The sequence below is a fragment of the Malus domestica genome, chromosome 06, assembly GCF_042453785.1.
Source record: "Malus domestica chromosome 06, GDT2T_hap1".
NCBI lineage: Eukaryota > Viridiplantae > Streptophyta > Magnoliopsida > Rosales > Rosaceae > Malus > Malus domestica.
This window is the reverse complement of record NC_091666.1, coordinates 29,585,800-29,596,517: the sequence shown is the minus strand read 5'-3', so window position 1 is coordinate 29,596,517 and position 10,718 is coordinate 29,585,800. Positions and strand designations below refer to the sequence as shown.

The window sequence follows — 10,718 nt, the reverse complement described above, 5'->3', positions numbered from 1 at the left end:
CCATACACCTCAATTTAGTACAATCACTCATGTGTAGTGTGACAAGTAACTCGTCACAAGTCGCGTAAGACTCCTCAATACCAGAGTCCTTTTTTTACCAATATGTCATTTGCATAATTTTTTCTTGGTTAATTATTTACGAATAAAGTCTTTTCTAAGTTAATTATCTGCGAGAATAAAGTGAGAAAAAAACAAAGAAATTAGAAACTTTTTATAACGGTTGCTCATATGTAGGGCTCCATTTTGCGATCACTTCGGCTCCCAAATTTCAAGCCCCCAGCGGCGGTGCCGGAACAAATTCCTTCCTTAATTTATTTTTTATGGGTGAAGGTGGAGATGAATGATAGTGCAAAGGGTAAGCAAGATTTATAGACTTTGATTTGACTTTGATTTGACTTTGATCTGCCTATGAACCTTGGTTCACACTCTACGTATTTTTGTTTTAAGTTTTCTCGAGTCACTAACTTATTTGCAGGTGTTTGGATTAGAGTTTCTAATTGGACTTTCAAAAGGTTGACAAGTCTTTCACCGTGGAATCGTGGATAATGGGTTCCAGCTCTTATGATCATTTTCATCAAGAAAATTTTATTTGAATCCATATAGTCTCTTTCCACATAACTTTTTAATTAAGCTATTAATATCTTTTTAAACCCAAATTTACTATATAAACTACCCACACAAACCCAATTCAATATGTAAATTTATCTTTACACCTATATTACTAACTTGTTGAAATTGTGATAACTTTTTCTCTTGCAGAATAACCAAATCAATATGATTTAGATTCTGATTTATGCATTCCTTAATTTTAGTTTTTACTGAGTTTGATTTCGTGACTTAGCTACTCGCAGTTTTTCTTTAATCTTGTTATATTTTGCATTTGTTAGAAAATCGTTAGTTGTTATTTTGTTTGACAGGTTTATATATACATGTTTAGGTATGGTAATTGATGTCCGCCTTAGCACCCTTTGCGGTCATATTGTTGCCAATTCCATCAACAATTTTACTCTCTTCATTGTATCCTTTTTGGTGATTACAGCTTTTCTATTGACATTCGGCTTTAAATCTTTGTTACATTGTTCGAAAAAAACTTGGCCAGTGATTTTCACGCTCGATTGAATCTCTTGCACTCCTTCCTTTGAGTGCAAAACACTTAAAATGAGTGTCCAAAATCGCTATCCAAAAGTTTACGTATTTTTCCTTTGACTTGTTACCACTTTTTAGCAATAACCCATAATTTTTCTATAGGTGCCTATGCTCTTTGCCATTTGAATTTAGTTATATGAATATTTACATAAATATCATGCTATCTGGTTTTGTGCCTGACCAATTTTAACTAGTACATAATCTCCATCTTCTGTCTTCTTTGCCTTGACGTTGGCGTGATTGCCTCAGTTTTCTATAGGATGGATTGGGAAGTGGTATATGCCTTCATGGACTTGTGATTTTTATGTGAGGCTTTCAGTCACAGATCTAATTTCTTTGTCTCTTTTCAAGTTTCGTAGAAGAAGGATTTGTGAAAGTATTGGGTGTGGGTTTGTTAATAAAATTTAGTTTTATTGTTAATTACATCTTGTACTTTATAGTAATTATGTAATAGGTTAAAAAGGACACCTCATATTTAAAATTTAAGTTGAGCGTAGAAAGATGTTATATGGGTTCAAATAAAATTTCTCTTTTTATAATTACCTGATTAGTTTAATTCAGAATTGTGATAATGGGTTTTGGCTCCTATGATCATTTTTATAATTCCCTCATTAGTTTAATCCGGAATCATGGATAATGAGTTCTGGCTCCTATAATCATTTTCATATTTCCTTGATTAGTTTAATTTGGAATGTGATCGTTGATAATGGGTTCCAACTCTTATGATCATTTTCTTAATTCCTTGACTAGTTTAATTCAGAATCGTGGATAAGGGGTTCTGGCTCCTATGATCATTTTCATAATTCCTCCCTGATTAGTTTAATTATTCCAGCTCTTACATGTTTTCTCTGTTAATGCAATTGTTTCAATATATTATGGATTGCGATGTATGCTCAAATACGTGTTGGAACTAATATTGATACGAGATCGTTGGATTCCTTGTGAAAAATGCAACGATAAATAATGAATTTAGAAAATTAATTATGGATTGGCAGAAGAAAGGTTGCCTAAAGTTTTGTTTGGAAATTATACACAAACATCACATCAAAAGTTGGAAGCTTCGGGTTCTCTCTCGAGTGAGAGTCTTTCTCTATTTATGAGAGTATTTCTCACATCTTCGTGTGAGGCCTCCAAATTTGAGCAAAATCGGTGGCGCCGACCCTAGTTTCGACTGGGATCGATCTCCGTTCTCCCATTTCTTTCCTTCTTTTCATTATTCCTTACTTCTACTATTTTTTAGCCTTGTTATACCGATTTTAGAAAGAAAATACATTTGCGAGGAATGTAAAATGAGATTATTAGAATGCTAATAATAGTTCTCTTATAATATTAGCACAATAATTAATGTCAAATTGTGAAGTGCCAGATAATTCATAGAGAATCATTAGCATTTTTCTTAACACGCACTCTATTATAGACTAGTTTTAGTAATTAATACGAAGAGCTTGAATTTCACATACCCATATCCCTTCATATGTTTAAACTTGGCATTTGCGGCTAAAATTGAAGTTTTCGCGAACAAGCGCTTCAAGATCTTAATTACGTAGTGTTTATCACTACCCAACACAGACGATATTTAGGGATAATCTATATTCTGACAAATCGAAATGGCAACTTCATGAGCAACTGTCGTCTGTTCAGTATTATTTATGACCAAAATTGTACTCGTGGCTAAAGGGTTTACTAGTAAAGATCCTTATATAAAGACCCCCACACCTCCCCCAACCCTAAACATGTTTAAGAAGAGCCAGGAGTATGAAATTTTTGTCACTTGGTACTACAGTGTAGTGGTATTCATTTTCACTTGTAAGTGAGAAATTTTATATTCGATTCTTGCCAAAAAAAAAATTAAACTGCATTATTGTTACTCCATTATGAGGTTTAGCCCATCTGCTCCCCGTAAATGGGTGCTTTAATGGTTTCCAAGCTTGGTATGCCGGACATACCCTATGAAAGGATAAGTCATAAAGAAAAATATCTAAGAATGAGAAATGTAAGGACTTTCTCAAAAGTTGTACCCTTCGTGGACTCCATGTCACGGTATAATTTAACTTTAATTTTTTGAGTCAACATTTTAAAACATTGTGTAAAAAACATAAGGTAACATAGAGTCTATGACTAATCTCACTTTTGAAAAAATCTCGTTAGCATTTCTCTGTATCAATTTCAAGGGGCACATTCCAAATTAAATATGCATTTTGATATAGGCACCTGAACTTTATTTTTTTTTTTTCACATTAGATTCTCGTTAATTATGAACGAGAGGCGTCAATGCTTGTTTGAAACGGTCTAAATGCGGAGAAAATGGTGTTTAAATTTGTAACACAATTTATGGGGGAGGGGAAAGGTTTGGAAAACCATATTCTTAGACTATATTTTGCAAACCGTATAATGAGGCAGTTGATGGCTAGAATCAATTTTTTAATGATTTAAAAAAAGAACCAAGCACAAAGTAACAAAAGAAATCAATAAAAAAATGATTGTCGCCCTAGCGCCATAATTAAGTTTTCATTTGAACCAAGCACAAAGTAACAAAAGAAATCAATAAAAAAAATAACATAAAATAAAGAGTAATTTTGGTAGTACATACTATCATTATCATTCATCTCCATCCTCATCCCATATCAATTAAAATCATGTTTTATTTTTATTGTATTGAAATTTTATATTAAATGTGATTTTACAAAGCTTAACCATAACAAATTTGCATCTGCTACCATCTCAGAGTCGCATCAAGCTGCATAAGCTATCAACACACCATATGGCTAAGTTCAAATACCATCGAAGGAGAGACAAGAAAACAAAAACTTCGAAGAGAACTAAGAAGTTGAGACATCAGCTTCTTCATCATCTCTTCCGCTGCAGGCTGCTTCGATACAAAGCTCAACCATCACAAACTATAAGCCTCTATTTCCACCACGAAGTCACATCCTGAAGCTTTCTAAGAAATGGTCTACAAGACCACAACACTACGACAGGCTTGAAGGAAATGCAAACAAGGATCAAACTGCAAAGCATATATACCGTATGACATAATCTCTAACCCATAAATATTGCTATATTTCTCTTCTGTATGCAAATGCAAAACACAGTTGGTAGATCTCTATGGCTAGTTCAAATACCATTGAATTTGAGATGGAAGAAAATAAAGACTCCCAAGACAATGAAGAAGCTGAGACATCAGCTTCTTCTTCATGTATGCCATAAAAAATATGTTGTAGAGATTTACCTGATTCTCTTTACCACTGCTTGATATATTGTTCCATCTTCCCCGAGAACCACTGGATTTCCAAAGGGAAACTTATTCGGTTACTAGTGGCTGAAGGACTGGTTCAAGAGAAAGCAGGGCAGATTATGGAGGAACTAGCAGAAGAAAATATAAATGAATTGATCAACCAGGGCTTGCTGCAAGTATATGATGACCGCCCTTACACAGGAACTAAATTGCAGGTCCCCAGGTCCCCAATCCTCTTCGAGAATTCTGTCTTCACCAAATGGAGGCGTTACCTGAATACTCCAACTAGAATTCTGTCTCCATCTCTTTGAGAATTCTGTCTTCATCTCTTTGAGAATTCTGTCTTCACCAACTAGAATGCTCAGATTCTATGAATATCCTCCACTTGCACTGTTGCTTGTGGGCTGAAGACGTTACCTGAAGGCTTGCAGTTTCTCACCACACTTGAGCAGTTAGACTTGCTGCCTTTGATGAATGATCATGCAGAACTATTGACACCTGATGGGGGAGAGGAAAACTACAAAATTAGGCACATTCCACATATCATTTATTACCATATCAACGGCGCAACAAATTGCTGCCACTAAGGAAGTATAAGGATCTAATAAAGTTTGGAGATCTTCGGATGGAGAGGAGCCAATGTGGGTGAACAGATAACTTTTAAGCTGTCTGATATATTCAGGATCACATTTGTGACAATGCAAAGCTGTAATAGTTACGGTTGTTTCCATATACAAGTAGTTGGCCCTCAAATATTATGATCGACTCCATACACACTTTTCTTTCTTTGTACACCTCATGGATATCATACTTTCTGGTTTTACCAGCACCATGTCAGCACACTACAACCTTCCTTATGATGAATTATATATATAGTTTTTCTATAAAATTGCACGCACACACACACACACACACATATATATATATATATATATATATATATATTATGAACTGAGAGAAGCAACCTCTTATCACGAATAATAACCCACCGTACAGGACACTGTACGGGCAAGACATAATGACTGCCAAAACACACTCCCTTCAATATTTCATCCTAAAATGTCAGGGAATTCCACAACAGCTCAGATTGATTTTCCCTACGCACCACTGAATTGGTAAATTATCGCAAATTACATAACTCCAATTCAGTGTTGATATTATTCCATACACAATAATTTACCAATTCATTTCATACATCACATGTTGCAAGGATTCAATTTCAGGATAAATGTTTAAAAAAATAGAAACTTCTATTTCTAACTAAACAAATTAGAACACCACAGAGAATAAGCATATGTCCTCACGTACAAAACACCACTGCTATCAATAAAAGAAAAGTCGATTCACCAACAAAACTCAACAATAAACAAAGCTGTTAAAACATTAGGAATAATGGAATTAAAACATGCATTAATCGATTAGTTACCTGCTTCATTTAAATAGGAAATCCATATACAATTAGGAAGGAATGAAGGCAGGGAATACATAACCAAACCAACAGTAGCCTTCGAACTCCTGTTAAATCTCAGATTTATCAGCGGAGTAAACCAAACGCAAAATCCACTCTTAGCCGACAAAGCCTCAACAAACTGCCACAACTCAGCATAAAATCAAATTGTTAAGGTTTCGTTCAAATCAATGCAAATTCGAAATAACTCTCATATAAGGGTTGCAGAACTTACCTGAGTTAAATAATTTTTTTTTTTACGATGATCTGAACAAAGATCGCACCCAGACCGCACCAAAAATTGGTCGGAAAGCCGATGACAATTGGGGAGAAACGATTTACAAAGATGCAGAACTTGTCTCAAAACAGAGAACCCAAACAAACTCCCCAAAAAAAAGGAACACAACGATCTTTGCGATGAATATTTTGCAAAACGAAAAACACAGGATTACAGACGAAAGGAAGGCGAGACCAAGATGGAGAGAAGCAGAGATTGCCGACACAGAAAAGGCAAAGCAAATGGTAAACCAACGAAAACCTATTCGACGCATAAACTGAACGATGACAGACGCGTGGCCATGAGGGCTAAAACAGACTTTTCACTGCACAAAATAGCAGAGAGCACCGCAAGCAAACAAGAATCCGAGGGCAGTTTCGCCCTTTCACTGTTGGTGAACAGTGCCGGGGGAACTGAGTTTTAGCATATATGACTAGCAATAGTGCCCGCGCGTTGCTGCGGGTCTTAAAACTACTGGACATAAAAGAAGAAAACGGCCAGTGCAAACTTGTAATGGATAGTTTGTAATTAACAGGTTTTTAGCATGTTCATGCTATTTAAACACAGAAAAATATAATAAGAAAAAGAAGCAGAGTGTTGGCAGAAAGTGATGTAATTTGCGCCATACCTGTAGTCAAGTCTGTGTAATAGATTTTAGTTGTGAACACCGGTAACATGTATAACTCAGAGAACAAAAAACAGCAGAAACTGAAGAAGAAAATGATGTGCACATAGATTATACTGCAGTAACTATAAATTAAGGTTAGAAGTGTTTTAATATCGATATAAATTTGTGGTGGAGAATTATGCATAAGAGGATAACTGCTTTTATGAGTAAGTATATAATACGTCAAAACGATTATTAATAATTAACGAAATGTTTGAAGTAAAAAAATATACATTTGATGTTGAAATTCGAGATAATAAATGTAGCTGTAACTTATTAGGAGTGTTTAAATTGGCATTAACTGGTCTAGAACAGTTTGTCCAATTATATTGAATATCATTAGATCATGTTACAATACGATGTTACATGAAAACAAAGAAAAAATTATATAAGCTATTAGAAACAATATATAATTGCAAATGTAAAGTTGTATCATTTGATTCTTAATAAGCATGTATATATACCATTTGGATATGAAGAATTAAAAAGCATATAGAGCTGTACACTTGTTGAGGTAAGAGTTTAGATGATAGGAATCCATGCTGAAAAGTTGTTGAGGATAACAAAACTTGAGTTTAATGTTGTTCTGTCAGATGGAAACAGACAGAAAGAACAACAACAACAACAACAACAAAGTCTTTTCCCACTAAGTAGGGTCGGCTCTATGAATCCTAGAACGCCATTGCGCTAGGTTTTGTATCATGTCCTCCGTTAGATCCAAGTAATCTAAGTCTTTTCTTAGGGTCTTTTTCAAAGTTTTCCTAGGTCTTCCTCTACCCCTTCGGCCCTGAACCTCTGTCACGTAGTCACATCTTCGAACCGAAGCGTCAATAGGCCTTCTTTGCACATGTCTAAACCACCATAACCGATTTTCTCTCATCTTTCCTTCAATTTCGGCTACTCCTACTTTACCTCGGATATCCTCATTCCTAATTTTATCATTTCTCGTGTGCCCACACATCCAACGAAGCATCCTCATCTCCGCTACACCCATTTTGTGTACGCGTTGATGCTTCATCGCCCAACATTCTGTGTCATACAGCATCGCCGGCCTAATTGCCGTCCTATAAAATTTTCCCTTGAGCTTCATTGGCCTACGACGGTCACACAACACGCTGGATGCACTCTTCCACTTCATCCATCCAGCTTGTATTCTATGGTTGAGATCTCCATCTAATTCTCCGTTCTTTTGCAAGATAGATCCTAGGTAGCGAAAACGATCGCTCTTTGGTATTTCTTGATCTCCGATCCTCACCCCTAACTCATTTTGGCCTCCGTTTGCACTGAACTTGCACTCCATATATTCTGTCTTTGATCGGCTTAGGCGAAGACCTTTAGATTCCAACACTTCTCTCCAAAGGTTAAGCTTCGCGTTTACCCCTTCTTGAGTTTCATCTATCAACACTATATCGTTTGCGAAAAGCATACACCAAGGAATATCATCTTGAATATGTCCTGTTAACTCATCCATTACCAACGCAAAAAGGTAAGAACTTAAGGATTGTTGATGCACAAAATCAGTGAGGACTTCGGTACAACAGAAAGTATTAAGTTTGTGATCTTCGCTAGATTGCTTCGGTCATTAGTGTGGATAAGTATGTAAATAGATAGAGACAGGAAAGCAAACACAAGATGTATGTGGTTCACCCAGATTGGCTACGTCCATGGAGTACAGGAGTTCTCATTAATTGTGAAGAGTTTACACAAGTACATAGGTTCAAGCTCTTCTTTAGTGAGTACAAGTGAATGGTTTAGTACAAATGACATTAGGAAATATTGTGGAAGAATGATCTCGTAATCACGAAACTTCTAATTACCGAAGTGTGGTATCGTCTTCACTTGCCTTATCTGTCTCATAGGTAGATGTCACATCTTCTCTGGAAGTACTCTTACTCCATCCAGGGGTGGTATCTTTAACTGGTAGAGATGCACAAGGTAATGTATCAATTTCACTTGAAGCTTACTTGTAGTTTCAGGCTTGGTCAAGCGCGATACAAACCATGTAGTAGGAGTCCCCCAAGTCGCCGAGCTATGGGATCTGCTGGAAGAGGTGACAGACAAGGTAAGCAATCAGAGCTCCAAGCAATCAGTCCCAGATCAGAAGTTTGATTTCGAGTTCCGGCTGATTGTTCTTATTCTCCCTATCTTGCAGGCAGCATGAAGGATAAAGAGAAGAAAAGGAGAAGATGTGATATGAGATACTTTTGCTTTTGAAGAAGTAACTTTCCACAGGCTTATTCTTGAACTGGTCTGGAGGGTTTTCTGGTTTCCTCCAGAGTATAAGGCCGACTGAAGAATTTGAGGGTCAAAACAAGTCCATCAAATCTAAAGTACGTTCGACCCTGCTGATATGAGATACTTTTGCTGTTGACAAAGTAGTGGATGTATCAACACGTGTTCTGTTACGCTTCTCTCCACATGTTTCCTTGTATCCTTCTCACTTGCCCTATCTGTTCCTCAGGCAGATGTGGTATTTTCTCTGGAAGCATAAGATGTTGAAGATGAGTACTCGAGAGCAATGCCAGGTAAGTAATCAGGTAAGAGATTCCAGGCAGTTAGTTCCTGACTGGAAGCTTGATTCCAAGTACTGACTGATTGCTCTCTTTCTCCTTGTCTTGCAGGTAAGAACAAGGCCAAAGGAAAAGACGGGAAAAAAGCATGATATGGGATACTCTTGCTTTTAACCCTGATGATATGAGATATTCTTGCTCTGGTGTAGCATGTTTGCAGAGGTATTATCGGGGGGAAAGAAAGCTGAGTATTTCGAGAGGCTTCGTTAGGAGTGCCTTATCAGATATGAGGAAGGGTTGAGCATTTTTGCAGGTCTGCCTGTCCTTTGAGGATGGAAGTCAACATATATAGGAGTCTCCCTAACTAGTAATGTTATTCCTTTACCCTGCTTGGTCATAGCACAGTAGTGGGAGCTGTCAGCTTCACGTGTTTTAACTCTGTCAGAGCACTTTGAAAAAGTGGTCTGTGGTATCTGGAAAGCTGATGTTGCGTGTGAAGATTACAGACAAGCTTTATCTAAGGAGATCTGGCTCTCGAAGTTGAGAAAGTGGTGCCTCTTCTGTTTTCGAACAAACAATCCTGTCGGGGATCTGGCTCTCGAGATTTGGAGAACGGTGCCTCTTCTATTTTTGAGAAAGCAATCCTGCTGGGAGTCTGGCTCTCGAGATTCGGAGAGCGGTGTCTCTTCGATTTTTGAGAAAGTAATCATGTTGGGAGTCTGGCTCTCGAGATTCGGAAGGCGGTGCCTCTTCGATCTTGGAGCAAGCAATCTTGTTGTGAATGTTTTCTCGAATGTGAGTAAAGGTTGGGCATGTTTGCAAGTCTACCTTGCCACGGAGCACAGAGGTTGACACACAGGGACTTTCCAATTATCCCACAGTGGTCCTGTTCCTTTACCCTTGTGGGTAATAATATGGTAGCTAGACCTTCAAAATTTATGTGTCTAAACTTTGTTAGTGTTGTTTCTTTGCTATTCTTTTACCCTTCTTGGTCATAGCGATGTAATGGGAGTTGCAAGCTTCACGTGGCTAAACTTTGTCAGAGATCTTTAGCAAAGTTATCTGTGGTACCCATAAGTTGATGTTGCATGTGGAAAATGGATGATTGAATAGTAAGATTCACGTGCTTTCTACTTCACCAGAAATCTTCGACAGAATGCCCGTAATTTCCGCAAAGTTGAGTGCATGTGACAGGTGCTGACAAGGCTGAAAAAGCAGATACCTCTTCGATTTCTAATATCGGCCCTCGTGGTCTCTAAGCAGCCTAGCTTTTGAGAAAACAAGCGCCTCTTCGATTTTTGAGATCGACCTTCGTGGTCTTTGAGCAGCCCAGCTTTTGAGAAAGCAAACGTCTCTTCGATTTCTGAGATCAATCCTCATAGTCTCTGAGCAACCCAGCTTTTGAGAAAGCAAACGCCTTTTCGATTTCTGAGCAG

General features: G+C 37.3%; 1 protein-coding gene across 3 annotated transcripts in view; it reads right to left on the bottom strand.

Moving 5' to 3' along the window:
• The window catches only part of LOC139197103 (putative pentatricopeptide repeat-containing protein At1g64310), a 36,993-nt gene extending 30,420 nt beyond the window's left edge, over positions 1–6,573 (bottom strand). Inside the window, exons 1-4 of one of the 3 annotated variants that reach the window (XR_011582146.1) lie at positions 6,064–6,573; positions 5,808–5,970; positions 4,376–4,879; positions 3,771–4,153 (exon numbers count right to left, since the gene is read on the bottom strand). The gene's annotated coding sequence lies outside the window, so the exon portion shown is untranslated. Of the gene's footprint in view, positions 1–3,770; positions 4,154–4,375; positions 4,880–5,370; positions 5,479–5,807; positions 5,971–6,063 lie in introns of those variants that run through there. The other 2 variants (XR_011582147.1, XR_011582148.1) reach the window with 2 other exon arrangements.
• Between the last annotated feature and the right edge of the window lie 4,145 nt (positions 6,574–10,718).